The sequence below is a fragment of the Pseudorca crassidens genome, chromosome 2 (genome assembly GCF_039906515.1).
Source record: "Pseudorca crassidens isolate mPseCra1 chromosome 2, mPseCra1.hap1, whole genome shotgun sequence".
Lineage (NCBI taxonomy): Eukaryota > Metazoa > Chordata > Mammalia > Artiodactyla > Delphinidae > Pseudorca > Pseudorca crassidens.
This window is the reverse complement of record NC_090297.1, coordinates 13,575,073-13,598,709: the sequence shown is the minus strand read 5'-3', so window position 1 is coordinate 13,598,709 and position 23,637 is coordinate 13,575,073. Positions and strand designations below refer to the sequence as shown.

Here is a 23,637-nt window from a genome sequence, read left to right as displayed (position 1 = left end):
TCAGGTCTGGCTGTGAGCCCTGGGAGGGGAGAGGTACTCCAGCCCTGGGAGTGGTCAGGGGTGACGTTAGATGGGGAAGTTCAGAGCACGGAATTTCACTCCATGGCATTCTAAGGAGAATCCCCAGCTTCTCTATCTATGTCAGGTTGCTGCGTCAGGCTGTCACTCTGTTTACCTAAATGGACAGTGGGTACAAAGCCAGTTCCATCTCCAGCAGCCCTTTGAAGGGGTGTGGGGAATGGAGTGGGCAGTGGGTGGCTGCTAGGCTGTCTCTTGGTCAGCCTTGCGCAGAGATGCCCCATGGCAGGGAGCTGGTCCCGCCAAATGCCCTCTCCGAGCCTCACCACATCACCTCCCGGGGCTGCTCTGCTGCAGCTCATGCCCGCCCACCCCAGGGAAGGAGCGATTTGCATTTCTGAAGATCTGAAAGCACACATTCACCTGACAGGCTTTAGAACGATCCTCTCAGTAAAATAATAATAATGATCCTAATAAACCCTTATAAATGGGTGTTTGATTACAGTTTGTCCCTACTTGGTTTGTGGTTTTTTTTTTTTTTTTTGAATCAGACTAATTGGCTGAAGTTGATTAGGCTGGATACGGCTTGAACGCTGGAGTCTTAGACCCTTTCTTCTCCCTTCGCCTGGCTGTTCTTTGCTCCCTCTTACCCCCACCCACCTAGGTCCACCCTTCTCCAAGCTGCTGAGGGTCAGCTTGAGGTCACCTCTCCCCCTCACCTTCTTTCTGGGCTGCCCCAGCCGTGCCATGGGACACAGTCCCTGACTGCCTCTTCTCTGCCCCTCCCCCTCCCCACCTCCGGCCCAGAACAAAGCTGACAGAATCCAAATGCATCGCAGGTGCTAAGCCCTCTGTGCCAGGGCCTTCCCTCCTGGGAAGCAGCCTCCAGCTGGGAAGACCCTCGTGTTGGTCTGAGCTCCTCAGGTCAATGCCAGGCACCCCCGTACGGGCGTTCCTGCTCTGTAAGCCCAGCTGCAAATCAGAGTGCAGCCAGGCAGGTTGACAGGTAACAGTTCGCCAGGTGAAATCCTGCATATGTGAGGCTTACTGTCTGTACTCACTGTAGCCCAGCTGTTACCCAGGAGAGCCAGGGATCAGGTAGGATTCCAGGGCCTTTCTTGGTGACACTTCCTCCTAGTCTGGGTCCACACCGCCAGCTGGGAAAGGGACCCCTGCGGGGAGCACCGGAAAGGCAACCGTCAGTCACCTCCATTATGCCAGCTGCGAATGACACCTGGCAAGAGGCCGGAAAGGAGGAAAGGAGACCTGATATCGAGAAGAGGCTTCTTCCTAGGGCCAAGGATTGGGCTGGGGAATGGGGTGGGGCATTGGAGACCTCAGTTAACCCTCCTTCACCCCAAGACTTACGAATCTCTCTTTTAATATCACCCCGTGTTATAATTATTGGTCCTCCTAGCCAGTGCCTGACACATAGTAGGCCCTCAATAAATAATTGTTGGGAGAATGAATGAATGAATGAGAGTAGGGCACTTTGTGGTATCCACTCCATCCCTCAGCTCCTAGCACAAGGCTGGCACCTGGCAGGTGCTAGCATGCATCCTGTGGCCGTGAACCTTTGCAGAGAATAAACAGCCCCCTAGATCACATGTTCCAAGAGAGGACAATCCTGCCCAGGTGCACACTGGTTTCCCCAAAGGGGCTCAGCTGCAAAGTGCATGTTTATTACCATATGGTAATTGTTCTTAGTAATACTGCTGCCTCTGCACACCCTCTCCTGGGGACATACACTCCTCCAGCTCCTGTTTCACAAAACACAGCTTTGGAGGCTATTCTCTTGCTTCAGAGAAAGGTATATACGCAGCATTGAGAGGCATGGTTAGCAGAGGGCACAGGGTGACCTAGACAAGGGAAAAGTCACTCAGGGCAGCCACAGGCTTTTGATTTGCTTAACGTCACTCTGCGCCTGTCTCCTAATGTATCAACCGCCAGCAGCAGGGCATCCACTCTGCAGTCCTGGCACTGAGACCCATGAGTCACGGCGGGACATGCCTCTTCCTGGGGCACCGGCTGCGTGGGAGCCCTGGACCTCCCCGTGGCTGATGGCTGGAGGTGTGGCTGTCTGCCCGCAGCCTCCCTCTGTCCATGGTGCTGAGCTAGGATCTCCCAACAGAGGGCACTATAGCACAAAGCAAATTTCTCTTCTCCTCACCCTAGGGAACAACCCCAGAGGTCAAAGGGGCCCTGGGGTCCTCTGTGACCTCTAGTTTGTTTATTCCCAAGAGAGGGAAAGGGTATGGCATAGTATTCCCTCCCACAGCCTGGCTTCCAAAGGGATGGGTTCTGTTGGTTGGAGTAGGACCTCCTATGGGGTTGGATAATGATGCTAAGAGTAGTAAGCCTTTGTGAAAGCGCTTCTCCTATGCCAGGCACTGATCAAATACAAAATGTGAATAGAATCACTGAATCTTCACAATAGTGTATGGTGCGAGTATTACCGTTATTTCTATTTTACAGATGAGAAAACAGAGGCAGAGAGAGGCTAAGCAACTTGCCCAGTACAACACAGTAATAGGGCCAGATTTAAACCCACAAAAAGTGCAGAGCCAGAGGTCTTAAATACCCTTCCAGGCCAAGATACACACAGGCACACACATGCCCTGGAAGCCAGTATTTCAATGGGAAATGAGTTAAAAACAAAATTTTCATAAGCCCAGTGTGCTCCACCTCTCTCATCTCATTTAATTCTCATAAGAGCCCCCTGTGGCAGCTTTATCTAAGCCCAATTTATAGATAAGTAAACTGAGTCTAAGAGAAGTGAAAAGAATTACCCAAAGTGACAAAGGTAGAGGAATGTTGTATTCTGAGGACAGGAACCTAGTGTGGGCTTTCCCCAGGCTCTGCCCCAGAGAGCCACGCATTCTCCCTCTCTCCCTCTCTCTCACACACACACACACACACACACACACACTCACACACTCACTCATGCAGTCCTCTGGCTCCTTCTTACCTTACCCTCTGCCTCTGCGTGCTGGGAATTAAACATCCCCCAGGCTACATCCCAGACAACACCGAGTTTTTTATTGTTTGTTTAAATTAAACGCAACTGAAAGTGACACCTTAACACCAGTGACCCAAATCGATACGGAGTTGGCTGATTGGAATTAAGTCCAGCGCTGTGTCTTTAATGGACCTCAGCCCCACCTGGACTCAACCAGCTTGTCTCCGCTTGGGAGGAGACTGGCAGGTTGTCTATGGGGAATCTGAGGCTGTGGTTGCTGAATGAGCTTCAGCACCACAGGCCCAGAGAAAGGAGCTGGACAATGTGAAGGAGTAGGGACAGGAAGTTAAGATCTGGGGAACAGCATGGGGGTGGGGAGGGTGAGAGAAGCAGGCCAAGCTGACACTGGAGACCAGCATTCCCCAAACTGGGCCCCACTGACCACTTGTTTTGCAAGTTTGTAATAAACATTCCTTGAGGGGCTTCCCTGGTGGCGCAGTGGTTAAGAATCTGCCTGCCAAGGCAGGGGACATGGGTTCGGGCCCTCGTCCAGGAGGATTCCACATGCCACGGAGCAGCTAAGCGCGTGCGCCGCAACGACTGAGCCTGCGCTCTAGAGCCCGCGAGCTGCAACTACTGAAGCCCGCGAGCCACAACTGCTGAGGCCCGCGCGCCTAGAGCCCGTGCTCCGCAACAAGAGAAGCCACCGCAATGAGAAGCCCGCGCACCGCAACGAGGAGTAGCCCCCGCTCGCTGCAACTAGAGAAAGCCCGCGTGCAGCAATGAAGACCCAACGCAGGCAAAAATAAATAAATAAATAAAAGTAATAAATTAAAAGAAAAACACTTGATAACATTAAAATTTAAAAAAAAACATTCTTTGAAAGAGGGTTCAGTGGTTCAATATATTTGAGAAATGCTGTATGTTAGTTCATTCTCCACATCTTGGAGATTTACAATTCACATGAGCATTTAAAGGCTATGAGAAATCCTGCAGAGTTTTCTGGTTTTATTTACTTGAAGTTCAAACTTGTTTGGCTTCAGAACCCTCTTTGCATAAATACCTTTTCATATCTCACATCAAGAGTTTTGTAGGTCATGGGATGGATGGGAGATGCTGCTCTGACCATGGACAAGGCTTCTGATCTCTTCTTCGATTACCATAGTAGTTGTGATAAGGATGATGATGGTAATGATGATGATGATGATAAGAAAAAAAATAGCCACTGACAACTGATGACATTTATTGAGTGCTTACTATGTACTAGGTACTTTTCTAAGTATTTTGCTTGTACTAACTCATTGAATCCTCTTCAATACCCTACGAGGAAGGCTCTGTTTTTAACCCCATAGAATAGACAAAGAAACTGAGACACAGAGAGGTGAGGCCCCTTGCGTAAGGTCATATTGCTTTTATGTATTTCTGAAACTGTAAGGAACATGAAGATAAGGACCACATCTGACTCATCTCTTTATTACTTGTGCCAGGCAGGTGGTAGGTGCTCAAGACAGGGATAGAAGGAAGGAAGAATGGATGAATAGAAAGATGGATGGCTAAGAGAAGGATTAGACGGATCTTTGATGGATAGATACATGGATGTGAGAATTACTGGGTGGATAGATGGATGAATGGATGGGTGGATTGTGGGTAGATGATGGGGGGATGGAGGAACAGATGGAAAGATGGAAAGAAGGGTGGATGGGTGATGGTGGGTGGGTGTGTAGACAGATGGATTGATGGGTTAATGAGCACATGGTTGGAGGAGGGTATAGATGAATCGAGATTAGAAAGCATCCGCAAGATTTGTACTTTTTCCCATATCATTGAATTTGCTAAGAATGAGAGACCTGGACTCACAGGTGTTAGTCATAGTTGGAAGGTAGCAACAGAGGTAGTCAGGAGCGTGGCAAAAAGCGTGGTCTCTAGAGTTGGTCTGTCTAGACCCAAATCTCATCTTCAACACTCGGGAAATAACTGTTGGAGGGAGGGAAGGAAGCAAGAAAGGAAGGAAGGAGAGGAGGGAGGGAGGATAGAAGGAAGGAAGAGAGGAAGGAAGGAAGGATTTGCTGTAAGAACCCAAACAAATTATTTAACCTCCCTGTGCTTTGATTTCTTCATCTGTATAATGGGGATGGGAAAAAAGAGTACCAACCTCACTGATTAAATAAGACAATCCTTCAAATGATGTAAGCACTCAATAAATATTAGCTGTAGCTATTACCCATGACCGAAGCAGCCATAGGATGCTATAATTACCCCACTCTGTGGTTCCTTATTTTCATCCTTAGCTTCCTGCACTTTGCAGTGGAGAGGGGTGGATGAAGACTCCAGGGTTATGATCTCAAGGGACTCAGCCGGCGGTTGCCGTGACCACGAACCAAAGACAAAGGTCAACGTAAACAGGATCTGCAATTCACTTATCTTCTATGGCATTCTCCAACATTAGGCAGCCTATTCCTGGCTTTGGACTCTTGTCTCCATGATTGTCAAGTCTGGCTTGGAATCTTACGAGGTCACCCTTGGAGCAGTCCTTTTCTACTTTCCTTGCCAAGCCGCAATACCACCCATAGACAACAGGTGGCGACATCCAATATGTGATTTGTTCTATTTTTACAACCTTTTAAGTGTGAGGGCCTATATTATGTAAAACAAACCAGCTTCCTATTTCAAGAGCCCGTTAAGCTTTAGTATACTTACAATGAGGCATGCTGTCACAAACATATATACGTAAGGTCCTTAGTCACAATTGTGTGATGGGTCCATAATACTACAGATGAGAAAATTGAGACCCAAAGCAAGATTGTCTGCTCCCTGCATTCTCACTATTTGAGGTGCATATAGTCTGCACAACACGGAAGTAATACTCTGTTCAGTTGGCTCACCTGTGTGTCTTGTCTTCCCAGGTCATAATGGAAGCTCTGGAAGTTCTGGGCACTTTTCACTTGGCCCCTTGGCACCTACAGTGCCACTCTGCTCAGGCCTGAGTCACAGTACTGGAGAGGCCAGGAAGCAAAGAAGGAAAAGCTAGCTAACCAGGCTAGTTGTTCAGTTGTGAGTAAAAGGTCTTTGTAATGAAAATGCTCTGGTTAATTACAAAGCCATCTGGTAAGACCTGACAATTCCCTCCTCTCCCCGTCAGCCTGATTTCTGTCTTGAGTTTCTAGGTCCTGAAACATTTGAGGAAAATCTCAATTCAATTTATAGTACAGGGAGATGATTCCATTTCTCTGGGCTTCAAAGTTCCCATTTCTAAGAGGCAAAAGGCCAAACTAGTTCCCTGAGGCCCCTGACAGGTGATGTCTTAGCTGGGCATGAATCTACCTCCACCGTCCTTCTCTTTCTCCCTTCCTGTGCTACTGATGCAGCAGATACCCTGTACCTGAAGGATGCCTAGGCATTAGAGAAAAGCTTTGGGGGCAGAGCCGTGTGCACCATTCCTTACAAAGATGGAACAGAGATTGCCATTCAGAGAGCAACAGGTGGTCCAGGAAGTGAGTCTGGGGGTGTGTAGAGAGCTAAAGCTGTGGGGTTAGGAAGGGTCTTTGAAGACCACAGAAAGCAATGAATGGGGTGGCAAAGGAACAATGAAAACTACTCTAAAAACCTGCTTTGACAATAATGACGTGGACACATCTTGCCCATCTTGAGATTCTGTGTCTCCTGACATTAGATCACTCTACACTGACTGGTCCTTTCCCAGCCCACAGAGGGAAATTTGTCATCACTGTAACCTTTACATCTCTGCAGAGATGCTCTTCATTCCCCCCCTTTTCTCCCCAACTATTGATTGACAGAAACAATCCCGCTAACCCCTTAACGCCCAAGCCAGTCCCCTCCCTGCCTTCCTATGTTGCCCCTGTTCTGCCATGCCCAGCTTCCTGTCCTTCTTTCCATTTTCCCTGTCAAAAGGCTGACTCTGCAGAGAGACAGCTGGTGAATCGGTCTGGAATATTTCCCTGGAACTGGAGAGTATTGGGAAGCACAGAGGGACCCTCAACCCTCAAAGTTATCCATCCCTTTAAAGGGATGCTGAGGGACGATGGGAAACACATAGGCATTGTTGAAGCTTTGTGTGATTCCAAGGGAAGGCACCCAGGCTTTGGGGGCATGACAGCTCCAAGAAGCACAGGAACAGGGGTCCCAAACTCTAAAGGCATTACTCTAGTGCCCTTAAATAAGTGGTTCTAATGGGTGTCCACCTCCACTAAGGGCATTGAGGCCACGCATATGCATTCGTCTTCTCCTCTGGACCAGGTGCTGAGCTGGGTGCCAGGGATACAGAAGCGGAAGGACACAGCTTGTGCCCTTGAGGCGCTCACGGTCATCAGGGATGGGTACACTACCAAGATGCCTGAATGCCAACCTCAGGGCTGCCCACCTGCCCCTGTTCACCTAACCTCTTCACCATCAGGGTCCTGCACCCACCTGCCTGCTCACTTGGCTCTTCCTTCCCAGATGCCTTCCCAGGCCCCCCAGCTCCTGCTGTAACCTCAGTCCTAACCCCATGCAGGCTTACACTAAAGGAAGGACAGTTGGGTCTCCTCAGAATTGACTCCTGGACAATTCCTTGGACCTTATCCTGCACATAAAGCACAACGCCCGCCTATCCACGTCCCAGGTCACCCGGGCACACCAAGGACTACGGCCTGGTCGGGACATCCCCCTTAAAATCCTTCACTGGTTTCTCATGGCCTGAAGACCAAAGCCAACACCCTTGGAACAGCTTACAAGGGTCTTCATCTCCACACTGGACCCACCTCTGCGGTTCTTAGTGCCCACTAAGCTCTCTTGATTCTAGGCCTTTATACATGCTGTTCCCTCTGCTTGAAACACCCTTCCAGCCTCCCCAGCCTCCTTACTCCTATCTCCCTTACCCTGCCCCCATGTACCCCATGTACACCCTTTAGGCTGGCTGGCTCCTACTCACGTCCCAGGGCTTAGCTTTAGCTGTCAGTAGTTCTGGAAGTCTGTGTTAGATGCCTTCTCTGTGTTTGCCCCAGGGAATTAAGAGTATGGTGGTAAAATGAGCAAAGCAAAGGGAGAATAAGGAAGGGAAGGAGGGAGAGAGGGATGGAGAGACCCAGAAGTCTAAATCTAGAGCAAGGCTCAGCATCAGGAATCAGAACAGAGTCAAGATACTGTCGAAAGATTGGAATGGCCAGAAAAGATGCTCAGCTTCTCAAGAATGATTTTGCCTTCTTAACTAGGGCTGCCTTGAATGGACCAGAGACAGAGGTGCTGGTTCTTGCTCCAAAACGTGTGAGATCACTGAAGCCTCCTGACACCTTCCCTTACAGGAAGAAGCAGTACATGGTGGAACATTGGGCCCAGGAGAAGAGGGGCAGGCCTGCAGGCTGCCTCTCGGGGAGTGAGGTTGAGGGGTGCGTGTGAAGGGGCCCACGCTCCTCTTGAGACAGTACCGTCTCCTCTGGCAGGACCGGCTCTCCATCCCAGGGAGGCTCGAGGGCGTCCTGGGTGCCTGGGGACCACTCATCTTCCTGCTTCCGAGTCGAACACTTACTTATCAAGATAATTGAATTCCACCTCCTTCCAGCTGCCCCCTTGCAGTGTCACGAGGGACAGGAGCCTCTCCTGAGAGCTTTCCTTGTCGCTGTTCGATAAGCCCCATATTTCACGCCGCGCGCGGTTGCGTTTCAGCGGTGGGTGAAGTCGTTTTATTTTTATCGTGCACGCAGTCATATAAATATGCACGAGATGCTCAGAAGCCCTTCAGTGTCTCTCTGGAAGGCAGGCTCGATGTGAGTGTGAGGGAGCATGGCACGTAGCTCAACCAGCGCACAGGCTCCGCGGGGTCGGAAGGTGCTGCCCTTACCAGTATCGCCGGCCCCATCCTCCTTACAACTGTGCCCTCACAGGCTCCTGAGAACCAGGTGCTACCTTGGCAAACTTTCCAGAACAAAATTTTTTTCAAAAAAGGACAGATCTGTGATCTCATCTTAACTCTGCTACTTACCAGCTGTGTGACCTTGGATAAAGACCTCTTCCCTCTTTTGGTTCTCAGCGCTGATGTCTACAAAAATGGGGTTAATCATGCCTGCCCTGTTAATCAGCCTCCCAGGTCTTTCTGAAAGAACAAATACGATGAAGAATCTGCAATGGGTTCTGAGAACTGTAATATACAACCGTAAGAGGCTTATCATTATTCCTCCCCAGCCATTCATTTGGAACAGGTTAGTGAAAGTACAAGACCGTATCTGGTAATACAGGCAATGGATGCTCTAGAGGTTGCAGGCTGCCTCACCCGTCATGGACAGGAGGAGGGGAAACAGCATGTGTTGACCTGCTACAGGGCTGGGTGCTTTATATATATTATGACATTTGGACATGACAGTGACACCTTGGGGGTGGTGTCATTCCTGCTCATTGATGAGGAAGCTGAAGTTCAAAATGGTTAAGGAACGTGTGCACAGTCACAGGCTAGGGAGCGCTGGGACCCAACTTTGAACGAGCGGTAGGACCAAACTTTCCTCTCGTGGCCCTAAGGGAATCGCAGTCTCTGGGTTGACTGCCTGCCGCTAGGGATGGTCGGGACGCTCGGGCTGGGGGATGCGCCATCCCACGGTGTGTCCCTCTAAGCCGCCCCATGGTGACGCTGGTGGGGATGAGCCTGTCGTCCTGAAGGGAGTTGGTGAGGCCATCCATGCCTCTGAAACCTGGGTCCAGACTTTGTCCATCACACACAGGCTGAAGCAGAGAGGTCATGGCTTTCATCTGCCAGGCCTCCAGAGTCAGAGAGAGAGAAAAACCAAAGGCTTTGGTGGGGATGTGCCCCGGTAGAGGATGGATTGTAGAGCAGTGAGAACTCTCTAATGGTCAAGGTCAGGGGCAGGGGGTCAAAGGATGCTGAGCTCTGACCTCTCATCCGTTGAACTCACATCCCAGCATGTGGAAGATCAGGAAGGGAAGCAGGCTGCTCTCTTCCCAGGGACTGAGTCATCCCAGAGGCCAACAGCAAGGTCAAGGGCCCAGGGGCTCGGTGCCTGCTCCCCTTCCTCCCCCAAAGTGCTTCCTGGGCTCCACAGCCCTGGGTAGGAAGACTCAGCAGCTGACGAGGAAACGCCCTGAGACTGTAACTTGAAGGTCCAGTGGAGGCACAAGCCAGGAGGTCAAACGCCGAGTGTAAGGGCCCAGAGACCAGGCTGGCTTGGACAAGGAAATTACCCAGTGTCACCGACATCAGTGTGCCGGGAGGGAGCCCCCCAAGCACGACAGGGAATGTAGGGGCAGACTTCTGATACTGCGGAGGTCCGGGGACAAGGGGAGCCGTGGCCGTGAGAATGAAAGGGGCTCAGTGGTGGCCCAGCATGATTTAAATGATAGAAAAAACCATCTTGATTTGTAAATGGAGAATTAGGGAGGCTGTCAGAGGGTGGCCCACGTGGAATCGGCAGGGCTCAGAATCTGGAGGAGCAGGTTGGTAGCTGTTGGATCAGAATCCTGTTCTTTCCGGTTTGATTTTTCTCTATTTTCTTTCTAATTTATTTCTGTTTTCAGGAAAGCTGGAAGCACCAGTCTCAGTCAGCTGTGGAAAGAAGGTGCATCCACACTCGGGCTACTGAGACAGAGGAGACGGTTGGCCAGACTGACGGGAGTAGAAGTCAAAGCTGGAGGACTCTCAGGAGGAGGTGGCACTCAGAGGCCAAGGTCAGATCCCACAGGGCTATCCCTACCTACGCAAGTGTTATTTCCCAGAGGGCTTCTCTGCTCCCCTCTGTCTCTCTTTTTAAACATTCTTTCAATTATGGTGAAGTACACATCACATAAAATGTACCATCTTAACTATTTTTAACGGTATGATCCAGTAGTAAGTCTATTCCCATTGTTGTGCAACCCATCTCCAGAACTTTTTCATCTTGCAAAACTGAAACTACATCCCCATAAAACAATAACCCCTCATTCTCCCCTCCCCCCAGCCCATGGCAACCACTACTTTATTTTCTGCATTGGTGAATTTGACTAAGTACCTGATACAAATGAAATCACACAGGATTTGTCTATTAGTGTGACTGGCTTATTTCACTTAGCATAATATCCCCAGGGTTCATCCATGCTGTAGAACGTATCGCAATTTCCTTCCTTCTCGAGGCTGAATGATATTCCTTTGTATGGATAGACCACATTTTGTTTATCCAATCATCCGTCGTTGGGCACTTGAGTTGCTTCCCTCTTTTGGCTGTCGCTATGAACACGGGTGTACAAAAAACATCTCTCTGAGACTCTGCTTTCAGCTCTTCTGCATACATACCCCGAAGTGGAATTGCTGGATTGCATGGTCACTTCTCTTTAAAGAGAGAGGCTCCGTGGCATCGCCTGCCAGGCACCCCCAGCTACCTCTGCAGGTGGTAGCACGATCAGAGAGGCTGGAAGGCGCACAGAAGCCTGGGAGGCAGGGAAGCCCTGCCGCCCTCACGGGCTGCAGCAGATCGTGGCAGACTTCACAGTCCTCTGCCCGCGTGGCTCCTGCATCTCGTGAGCCTCCCTGTAGGCACAGAGAGGAGCTGGAAGGAATGATGCTCAGAAAACTTGCAGATACAGGAAAGGGGGACCCACGTGTCCTTGGCCACCACTAACCACTGCTAAGAGGCTGGAGATTTTAGTGAGGCAGCTAGCACCCACACACTAGTCCTGGTAGATGTTTGTTGACTGAATGAATGATGGCAGCTCCAAAACTGGAGAAAGCAAGTTCCACAGAGCCCTGAAATGTGGCTCTCTTGTTTACATGATGGAAGCTCAGTGAATGAGTGAATGAATGAATGAATGAGCATACAATTGTATCCGGTTGCTTTCTCTATAAAGCAACAATATCCAGAGAAGATAAAAGGTCAAGAGCATTCAACAAACTCTCCCTGGACCCTGCTTGCTGCAAAGCAAGCGCCTCGGTAGGCAGAGTAAGGGGATGGAGAGGGAACAGGTGTGGTCCTGCCTAGATGTGGCTCATGGTCAGTGCGGAAGAGGAAGACAAGTCCACCACCATGTGCATCGAGGGGAGAATTAGTGTGAGGGAGAATCACGAGTCACCAGCAATCGCAGAAAGGGCCTCTCACATCCATTCTGCAACAGCCCTGGGCCAGGCGCTTTCTTATAATGTGTTTCATTCAGCAACCCTGGCAGTCAGGACTGTTCCCACCACACAGGTCTGGACACATGGGGTTACCTGCCCAAGGCCTCACACTGCAAATGGCAAAACCGGGACATGAATCCAGGCTTGACTCCAAATCCCAAAGTTCCACCCTCTTCACCAACCGAGGTGGTCAGGGATGGCTTCCTGGGGGAGGTGACTTGAGCTGCAATGAGAATGTACATCTGCCTCTAAAGAAGAAAAATGTTTTCCAGGTGGAGGGAGAAATACCAGCCTAAGCCCAGAGATAGAAAAGGGCAGGGAGTGTTCAGGAATCAGCAGACATGTATTCCAGTTGAACAGAGCATGGTGTACATGTAAGGGAATGTTAGGAAATGATTGGCCCCAACCTTGAACCTGAAGCCAAGTACCCCGGATAATGTTGGGCAGTCAGGTCTAGTGCTCAGAGCTATGCTTTACCTGGACTCGTCTGGAGGCTGTGTATAGGGGGAACGGCGGGGGGCGGGGGGTGAGCCGGCAGACAGAAAGGGAGGCTGGGACCACTGCTGCAGTCCTCCAGAAAGGGGGAATTCATTTGTCCCACAGCACACGGGTACCCAGGGGACAATGCTGTGACCGATCAGACATCCTCCTGGCCCTCATGGAGCTGACTATCATGGGGAAAACAGACAATAAACAGATTAGCAACTAAACCAAAATGATGACAGGTTGTGACCTATACCAGGACATAATTAAACAAGATGATGTGAACAGTAATGATGGGAGCATAGTGCAATCAGGGAAGGCTTCCTTGAAGAGGTGACAATTTGGCTGGTTAAGAAGGATCAGAAGGAGCTGGAACTGCAAAGAGCAGAGGGAGAAACACCTTGAAGGAGGAAGAGCTTCCTGTGTTCCAGAAACTGGCTGACAGTGCCTGGGGCGAGTTTTAGAAGGTGAGCTGCGACAGGAGAGGAAACAGGGTCAGGGAATGGGTGGGAGTTGGGATTTTATTCCAGAGTGATGGGAAGACATCAGAGGGCTCTGAGAGGGAGAACGATGTGATCCGATTTGCACTTTTGAAAGACCCTTCTAGCTGCTGCGTGAAAAATGGGAAAGAGTGGGGGCCTGGTGGAGATGATGACACTGGTTAGGAGGCCACCACAAGGGCCAGAGAGAGAGCTGAGGCTGGCGGGGGGCCAGAGCAGAAGCCATAGAAATGGCCAGGGGTTGGGTGATGGGGGACTGATTGAGACTCATGGGCTCTGATTCCAGCGGGGAGGGGCCACGAGTGAGAGGTACCAGTTGGAGAAACACTCTCTGTTTCAAAGGCAGGTGACAGCTGGGATAAAGCACTGCAAAGTTTGACCCTGGCAGCAAATCCAATTTTCACACATCTCCTTCTGGGTAGGATTTGCCTTCCCTCCGAGTGGGAGGTCAGAGTGAACCACTGCGATGCAACCACAGACTTCTTTGGGGGGTGGGGAAGGCTGTCCTGGGGGGATTATTCTGGGATCTGGGCTGCAAAACCCTGTCAGGCTGCTCGAAGGAGGGCAGAGGGGAGAGAAGGCCCCTCCCTCTCCAGCTCCTGCTCCGAGGGAGCCCCACTGATAGTCTGGACAAAAGTGCCAGGCATTCTTCTAGGGGCTGAGGATGCACGGTAATGAAAAGACAAAGTGTCCCTTTCCCCCAGCCCTTCCCCACAGCCCTCCCAGGTGTGCAGGTCCCCAGCGATGGAGGACCGCCTCCTGGCGTTCACACCTGTGTAATCTCCCCTTAATGTGGGCTGGACCGAGCAATTGGCTTCTGACAGACAGAATAGGCGATCGTGATGGGGAGCCACTTCTGAGATTAGGTCACAAAAAACTGTGGCTTCTGTCTTGGTGGTACTTTCTCTGGGCCTCCCCTGCTCACTCTGATGACGCCAGCTGCCATGTTGTGCGCTGCCCAGTGGAGAGGCCCACATGGCAAGGAACTGAGGGAGGCCAACAGCAGGCTGACAGCTCATGAGGAGCTGAGGTCTTAATCCAACAACCCATGAGGAGCTGAAGCTGCCAGCCACCACGGGAGAGGGCTTGGGAGTGGTTCCAGGCTCCTCTTCCAGTCGCGTTTGCTGTGACTGCAGCCTTGGCCGATTACAACCCGGGAGACATCCTGAGCCAGAGGCCCAGCTAAGCCACACCTGGAGTCCTGACCCCCGATTCTTTGGAGACAATAAATGTTGTTCTTTGAAGCTACTAGGTTTTGGGGTGATTAGCTATGCGGCAATGAATGACTAAAGCACTGGTGAACACTTATTAGATACTTAATGCGGGCCTTACACACATATGTTTTACAGGCTGGGTGCCATCAGCCCATTTTATAGATATGAAAACTGAGGCTCAAAGAGGCTAAGTAACTTACCCAAGGCCACACAGCTAAGAAGTGGCTGGAAAAGGAATCAGACAGAAGCAGTTGGCTCCAGGGTCTGTGCTCTTAAACATCACACAGAGGAGCGAGGCACAGTCCCTCCCTGGAGAGTGCCTAGTGTGATGGAGGAAGCACACACCCCACAGCAAAGGCACCTAGTCGGGAAGATGGCTTTGCAGCTTGTTTTGCACCCACCTTTAAATCAGCCAACGCACTCTCGTGCCCTCCAACCCGAAGGACCTTCCCAAACTGTCTTACCTCATCCTGTCTTTGGCTGGGTTTCCTCCTTGAACCCTGATAGAACCCCACATGTACCCCTCGGACCTACTTCTGGATCTGGCTCCCACCGTGTGTCAGGCCTTTGTCATACACGGTACACATCATCCTATTTAATCAGGAAACAGCCCCCTTACAGGTGAAGTAGGTGAGGCCCAGAGATGTGAACTTCAGTATCATGTGGCCCGTAGCCAAGATCCACCTGACCTGCTGGGCTGCGCTGCCTTCCTGGTCCTGACGCCACTGGGATTTGAAATTGTTCTGGATGTCACAACCCGCAAACTGCAGATCACTTCCCATCCTTGGTGGGACCTTGTGATCCGTGTGCCCTCCAGAGTGTGCTATCCCTGGGAGATGCATGGGGGGGTCTCTGATCTCCCCAAGATGCAGCATCTAGTAGACACCTACCACATCTTTCTTTGTTGAATGAAAGAAGGAAACTTGCTCACAAGGTAGGCCGAGGGGGCCTTTTGCCCTGTTTGCCCAGCATATCTTCCCACTTCCTAGCAGGGCTCAATTCTTTTGAATAAATTAATCCTTCCATGTGTCAGTCTATGGGACTGTCACAACTGCCCCACTTTTCATTCCCTGAGGGGCAGGCAGGGAACCCATCTCCTTCTTTAGAATTTGAATCTTTTTTTTTTTTTTTTGATGTTGGGGGTAGGAGTTTATTAATTAATTTATTTATTTTTGCTGTGTTGGGTCTTCGTTTCTGTGCGAGGGCTTTCTCTAGTTGTGGCAAGCGGGGGCCACTCTTCATCGCGGTGCGCGGGCCTCTCACCATCGCGGCCTCTCTTGTTGCGTAGCACAGACGCGCGGACTTAGTAGTTGTGGCTCACGGGCCTAGTTGCTCTGCGGCATGTGGGAAACTCCCAGCCAGGGCTTGAACCCGTGTCCCCTGCATTAGCAGGCAGATTCTCAACTGCTGCGCCACCAGGGAAGCACCTAGAATTTGAATCTTGAGCAGAAGAACAAATTGCCTAGAGGAGGCAGGCGCTGAAGCGAAAGCTTTGCCTCTGCTCCGGCTTCCTGATCTCCCAGCTGGGCCCTGACCATCCTCCCTGCTTGCTGCCCTAGACGCCCTGGGAACTGCCCAGCCGGCCTCTGCCTTTCTCAGCAGGACTTTGCGTCTGTAAGCCGGGGCTCTCAGAGCCTGCACAGGGTGGGGAGGGGGTTGTGTGGTCCCACCCCACGGGGCACTGGGCTCAAGTTTGGAAAGCCCTCTATGCCCCAGTCTGAGCTCCAGGGGCCAGTCCAGGGAAAGAAGAATGTGGGAGCAGGACATTTCCCTCATTTCCTGTGAGATTCACCACCCACACCCAATCCCCCTGGAAATCTCAGCTTTCTTCCTTTCTCCTGATACCTTCCCTGACCTTCCCCCCATCTCCCACCCCAAAGAAGTCTGTGTACTAATTAGCTAAGTAATAACATGGCAAGACTCTGATTCCTCAGTAGCTTGGGAGAGATTCCTTGCTACATGACTGATAGGCATCTACAAGAAAATTAACTCCAGTGCAAGGACTCCCTAATCAAGATTAATGAGGGGGTGAGGAGGGAGGAACAGGGGGCCCAGAAACTTCCAAGCACCTCCAGGGACCAAGGCATCTGTACCATGCAGGGGTGTTGGGGAATGGAAGCGGGGAGACAAGAGGCCACAGGGCTAGTCTCAGAGTTCAAGGCTCCATTATGTCTGCTTTAGGCAGAGTGGCCCACTAAGTGAATCAGGAATTACAGCCCACTGTGTGCCAGGAGAACGGATACTGAAATGAGTAAGTTGAAGCCCTTGCCCTTGAGGAGTTCACAATGCAATTAAGCAGATACCTACAGTGCAGGGTGATAAGTGAGCTGATGCAGGGAGCGGTAAGATTTTACTGAGCACTTACTATGTGTCTGGCAACATCCTAAGTGGTTAACAAGTATTCATGTCTTTAATCCTTATGACACAACTATTAGTGGCCCCAATTTGCAGATGAGGAAACTGAGGTCTGGAGAAGTTAAGCGAATTGGCCAAGGTCACAGAGCTAATGAGACAGAGGGAGGATGTGAACCCAAGTAGTATAACCTGGAACCCAAGCTCTTAAGTACCATCCTATAGCATGTTGATGGGCACACTGTGGTGGCGGTTGGCGCGGGGAGTACGGGGTATGATGGGAAGCCAAAAAGTGGCCCTCAATGCTGCCCAGGCAACATCCAAGGTTTCAGCAAGAAGGAGCCTTTGAGCTGGGTCTTGACCGATGAACGGAATCTCACTCAGTAGAGAGTTATCGATTTAGTCCTTGACTCATTCATTCATTCATCCCACAAATAAGAGCCAGACCCCATAGGGAACACTGCAAACACAGTGGTGAAAGAAAACAGACATGGAATATCCACGTAGATGGAGAGGCTGGCATTGAACAAATAATCACACGAGCAGTTAGTCTACCCCAGTGCCACGACTAGGGTCGTCCTGCACTCCTGAGAGTGAGGGCCTCTTTAAAACTGTGCCCCAGATCCCTCACCCTGGTCCCAGCCCTGGTCTACCCATGCCCTGCCACTGGGGGCTGTAGGGTGGTGAAACCCCATTCATGAGGGCAAACTAGTGCCAGAGTTCAACCCACAGCTAAATATTTACATGTGTCAGGTTGCTCTCAGGCACGTCCTGCATCTTGCTTTCTGCCCTCTGAGTTCCCAGCTCCTTCACACTGCTGGTCCAAGGCAATACAACAGGCAAGACCACCGAACCTTATCCCGCTTTTCCCTTCCACATGCCAGGAAGCATCGAACTTAACCCTACCTTGCCGAAACAAGAAAGTGACACTCCTATGGCATGGAGAGGATTCCCCCGTTCACCTTCTTAAAGAGGCTTTAGGGGTTTTTTTTGTCTTTTCTCTTCCTGAAGGTGTTACTTGGAGTTGGAGGACTTGGGGCCAAGAGGTCTCATGAAGCATGAGAAAGAGTCAAATCGGTTGTGTATCAAACACTGCCTTTTCTCCCAAGTTCTCTGCATTGTTAAGATGCAACACCCATGGGGTAATTGGCTGACACAACTCCCTTTAATTGTAACGGGGCTACGTCTGTTGTCAGTTTCCCCTGCATTGTTCTCCCAGTGCACCTACCCCACGGGGTTTGCTTGACTGACCTACATCACATTCTTCCAAGTCTCCAATTCCCACTTCTCGACCTCTTTCTAGTGGAGAATCTTATAAGAGTCCTAGAAGGAGAACTGTGGTCTCAGGTGACCCAGTGAGGCCAAGAGAACAGTGGAGAGGAGAGGTATGGTGAGCTGCTTCTAGAATGGTTCCCAGTGGTCCCCATCTCCTGCCTCCACACCCTGGTGTAATCCCCTCCCCTTGACTGTGGGCTAGACCTAGTGCTTGCTTCTAATGAGTAGGAAAGGGCAAAAGTGATGAGATGTCACCTCTGAGGTTATAAAAGACTGTGACCTCTGTCTTGCAGGTGCTTTCTCTGGTCCCTCCCTGCTCGTTCTGATGAAGCCAGCTGCTATGTTGTGAGCTGCCCTGTGGAGAGGCCCACGTGGCAAGGAACTGAGGGAGGCTCCCAGACAATAGCTCATCAGAAACTGAGGCCCTCAGTCCAAAAATCCGTGAGGAGCTGAATCCCGCCAATGACCTCTGGCTTGAGCTTAGACACAAATCCATCCCCAGCTGAGCCTTAAGATGATACTGCAGCACCACCTGACATCCTCAGCCAGAGAACCCATCTAAGCTGCACCTGGATTCCTGACCCACAGAAAGTGATATAATAAAAGTGTGCCGTTCTAAGCCTCTACATTTTGAGATAACTTATGTTGCAGTGGATAACTAATACAGGGAGTGAACGGGGAAAATTATCAAGACATGTAATAGAAGATATTCCTCAGGCGTGCAGACCTTAAAGAACCTTAGCCATGAATTGTATAAATAAGCACATTTATAGGTAAGGGATATCTAAAGCATAGCTGATCTGTGGTTGAGCTGGGTCCGGACAGACAAACGGACCTTGGGCCTTCTGTCTCTCTGTCTAGAACTCTTTCTGCTGGCATACAAATTGTTGAAGGTTGCCATTCAGTTTCTTTGAGATTTAAAATATGGACTTAGAAAGTACTTACATCTCTTGCTGAGGATGTGTTTAATGTGTTGAAATATGTTCTGTTTTTATCAAGCCCGTATTATATGGGACAGCCCTGGGGTGCAGGCCAGGGGGCGGTGGATCTGAGATATTTCTCTACCACAGGGATTTTCAAAGTAGTATTGTAGCTCACTGGGAGGCCTCCAGGGTCAGTTGATGGGCCAGAAAGAAATTCGTAATGCAGATCTTTCCTTTCCTTCTTTGAGGCAAATGGCTCAGGTTTCCACAAGCTTTTGTTCTGACATCAGACTAAGACCTATTTATTACTAACCTGCTCAGTGCGTTATTAACAGTGACCATCAACTTGGGCTTGAGATTCATCTTTCTTTCAAGGGATCTGGCTGCCTCACACACTTGACAGCATCGCACAGCTCCTACTCCGCACATGCTCACACAAGCAGTGTCAATTCCCCCATTTCAGTGGCAGGGGTGGGGAGGATACCCTGTCATCAGAGAGAGCAGGGCGCTCTTGAGTAAGCTGTGATTTTCAATTGTTTCTCTTCTTGCTTTGTAATTAGTGGTGCCTTCTAGTTTAACTGCACCATTTATCAATTTAGTTTGGGAGGGGTGGTTTGGTTAATTTTACAACGTTCAGTTAACCCTACTAGATTTTCAAATATTGCACATGCTACAGTTAAAAAGAAATCATCCATCCATCCCTGGCCAAAGCAAATGTGGAGAATTGCATGATGGTGATATTTTGCACCCATAGGAGCCTTTTGTCCCACTGAAGTAATCCTTGTACAGAGGAGTCTGAGAGCATCTGTTACAGCTTAGTCATCCTGCTTAGGTTCCAACCTGTGCCTCCGGATGTAATTGGATGTATCTTTTCCATGCAAAGACCCAGCAGGATTTGAGTTCTGCCCATCCCTCTAGCTTTATCCCCCACCTATTCCCAGAACCCCCTTATTATGGGCTGAATGTTGCCCCCCCAACCAAATGCATATCTTGAAATCCTAATAACCCAGTACCTCAGAATGTGACTACATTTGAAGACAGGGTCTTTAAAGAGGCAATAAAGTTAAAATGGGATCATTAGGGTGGACTCTAATCCAAAACAACTGGTGTCCTTATAGAAATAGGAAATTTGAACACAGACACACGCCAGGGGAAGGCCACGTGAAGATACGAGGAGAAGGTGGCCATCCACAAACCAAGGAGAGAGGCCTCAGAAGAAACCAACCTTGCCGACATCCTGATCTCAGACTTCTAGCCTCCAAAATTGTGAGAAAATACATTTCTGTCATTTAAGCCACTCAATCTGCAATACTTCGCTATGGCAGTCCAAGCGAACTAGCACACGCCTATGTGTTGTCCCTGCATACAGTGTATGTACGGAGAGTATAGTAGGGCCACACTCTAATAGGACCCTTCAGATTGAATCCCAGCTCTGTTGATTATTCACTTGACCTTGAGCAAGTTACTTAGTCTCTCTGTATTTCCCATCTGTGAAACGAGGTCAATAATAGAGCCTGCCTCATAGGGCTAATGTGTAAGTTAAATTAATAAGTAATATGGAAGCATTAGCTTTATCATTCATTTGACGAATGTCTGTTGACCACCTGCTATTGCCAGGCATTGTGTTAAGTGCTGGAGGATCATGGTGAACAAAATAGATACGTAGACCAGGTGACCACGCTTTTGATTTTTTTTTCTTTTTCTCTTTTCCTTCCCTCTATTAAGAATATCTTACTTATCTTCATATCTTGGGTCACAAATCAAGCCTTGGTAAATTTAAGAAAATTGAAATTATATCAAGTATCTTTTCTGACCACAACGCTATGAGACTAGATATCAATTACAGGAAAAGATCTGAAAAAAATACAAACACATGGAGGCTAAACAATACACTACTTAATAAAAAAGTGATCACTGAAGAAAGAGGAAATCAAAAAATACCTAGAAACAAATGACAATGGAGACACGACGACCCAAAATCTATGGGATGCAGCAAAAGCAGTTCTAAGAGGGAAGTTTATAGCAATACAATCCTACCTTAAGAAACAGGAAACAGGAAACATCTTGAATAAACAACCTAACCTTGCACCTAAAGCAATTAGAGAAAGAAGAACAAAAAACCCCCAAAGTTAGCAGAAGGAAAGAAATCATAAAGATCAGATCAGAAATAAATGAAAAAGAAATGAAGGAAACGATAGCAAAGATCAATAAAACTAAAAGCTGGTTCTTTGAGAAGATAAACAAAATTGATAAACCATTAGCCAGACTCATCAAGATAAAAAGGGAGAAGACTCAAATCAATAGGATTAGAAATGAAAAAGGAGAAGTAACAACTGACACTGCAGAAATGCAAAGGATCATGAGAGATTACTACAAGCAACTCTATGCCAATAAAATGGACAACTTGGAAGAAATGGACAAATTCTTAGAAAAGCACAACTTTCAGAGACTGCACCAGGAAGAAATAGAAAATATGAACAGACCAATCACAAGCACTGAAATTGAAACTATGATTAAAAATCTTCCAACAAACAAAAGCCCAGGACCAGATGGCTTCACAGGCGAATTCTATCAAACATTTAGAGAAGAGTTAACACCTATCCTTCTCAAACTCTTCCAAAATATAGCAGAGGGAGGAACACTCCCAAACTCATTCTACGAGGCCACCATCACCCTGATACCAAAACCAGACAAGGATGTCACAAAGAAAGGAAACTACAAGCCAATATCACTGATGAACATAAATGCAAAAATCCTCAACAAAATACTAGCAAACAGAATCCAACAACACATTAAAAGGATCATACACCATGATCAAGTGGGGTTTATTCCAGGAATGCAAGGATTCTTCAATATACGCAAATCAATCAATGTGATACACCATATTAACAAATTGAAGGAGAAAAACCATATGGTCATCTCAATAGATGCAGAGAAAGCTTTCGACAAAATTCAACACCCATTTGTGATAAAAAAAAAAAAAAACCTCCAGAAAGTAGGCATAGAGGGAACTTTCCTCAACATAATAAAGGCCATATATGACAAACCCACAGCCAACATCATCCTCAATGGTGAAAAACTGAAAGCATTTCCGCTAAGATCAGGAACAAGACAAGGTTGCCCACTCTCACCACTCTTATTCAACATAGATTTGGAATTTTTAGCCACAGCAATCAGAGAAGAAAAGGAAATAAAAGGAATCCAAATCATAAAAGAAGAAGTAGAGCTGTCACTGTTTGCAGATGACATGATACTATACATAGAGAATCCTAAAGATGCTACCAGAAAACTACTAGAGCTAATCAATGAATTTGGTAAAGTAGCAGGATACAAAATTAATGCACAGAAATCTCTGGCATTCCTATACACTAATGATGAAAAATCTGAAAGTGAAATCAAGAAATCACTCAATTTACCACTGCAACAAAAAGAATAAAATATCTAGGAATAAACCTACCTAAGGAGACAAAAGACCTGTATGCAGAAAATTATAAGACACTGATGAAAGAAATTAAGGATGATACAAATAGATGGAGAGATATACCATGTTCTTGGATTGGAAGAATCAATATTGTGAAAATGACTCTACTACCCAAAGCAATCTACAAATTCAATGCAATCCCTATCAAACTACCACTGGCATTTTTCACAGAACTAGAACAAAAAATTTCACAATTTGTATGGAAACACAAAAGACCCCGAATAGCAAAGGCAATCTTGAGAATGAAAAATGGAGCTGGAGGAATCAGGCTCCCTGACTTCAGACTATACTACAAAGCTACAGTAATGAAGGCAGTATGGTACTGGCACAAAAACAGAAATATAGATCAATGGAACAGGATAGAAAGCCCAGAGATAAACCCACGCACATATGGTCACCTTATCTTTGATAAAGCAGGCAGGAATGTCCAGTGGAGAAAAGACAGCCTCTTCAATAAGTGGTGCTGGGAAAACTGGACAGGTACATGTAAAAGTATGAGATTAGATCACTCCCTAACACCATACACAAAAATAAGCTCAGGGCTTCACTGGTGGCACAGTGGTTGAGAGTCCACCTGCCAATGCAGGGGACACGGGTTCATGCCCCGGTCCGGGAATATCCCACATGCCACGGAGCAGCTGGGCCCATAAGCCATGGCCACTGAGTCTGCACGTCCAGAGCCTGTGCTCCACAACGGGAGAGGCCACAGCAGTGAGAGGCCTGCATATGGCAAAAAAAAAAAAAAAAAAACTCAAAATGGATTAAAGACCCAAATGTAAGGCCAGAAACTATCAAATTCTTAGAGGAAAACATAGGCAGAACACTCTATGACATAAATCACAGCAAGATTCTTTTTGACCCATCTCCTAGAGGAACGGAAATAAAAACAAAAATAAACAAATGGGACCTAATGAAACTGCAAAACTTTTGCACAGCAAAGGAAACCATAAACAAGACCAAAAGACAACCCTCAGAATGGGAGAAAATATTTGCAAATGAAGCAACTGACAAAGGATTAATTTCCAAAATTTACAAGCAGCTCATGCATCTCAATAACCAAAAAACAAACAACCCAATCCAAAAATGGGCAGAAGACCTAAATAGACATTTCTCCAAAGAAGATATACAGACTGCCAACAAACACATGAAAGAATGCTCAACATCATTAATCATTAGAGAAATGCAAATCAAAACTACAATGAGGGGCTTCCCTGGTGGCGCAGTTGTTGAGAGTCCGCCTGCCGATGCAGGGGACATGGGTTCGTGTCCCGGTCCAGGAGGATCCCACATGCCACAGAGCGACTGGGCCCATGAGCCATGGCCGCTGAGCCTGTGCTTCCGGAGCCTGTG

The 23,637-nt window shown here is 48.4% G+C and overlaps 1 protein-coding gene and 1 long non-coding RNA gene across 2 annotated transcripts in view; one reads left to right on the top strand and one right to left on the bottom strand.

Annotated features, from left to right (window-relative positions):
• The window catches only part of IGSF21 (immunoglobin superfamily member 21), a 272,330-nt gene that overhangs the window by 245,789 nt on the left and 2,904 nt on the right, over positions 1-23,637 (bottom strand). The gene's annotated exons all lie outside the window — the stretch shown is intronic.
• On the top strand, positions 8,630-18,457 carry LOC137210040 (uncharacterized). The gene is made up of 3 exons (XR_010936248.1): positions 8,630-9,168; positions 10,493-10,642; positions 18,177-18,457. It is a non-coding gene; the product is annotated as an uncharacterized lncRNA (long non-coding RNA).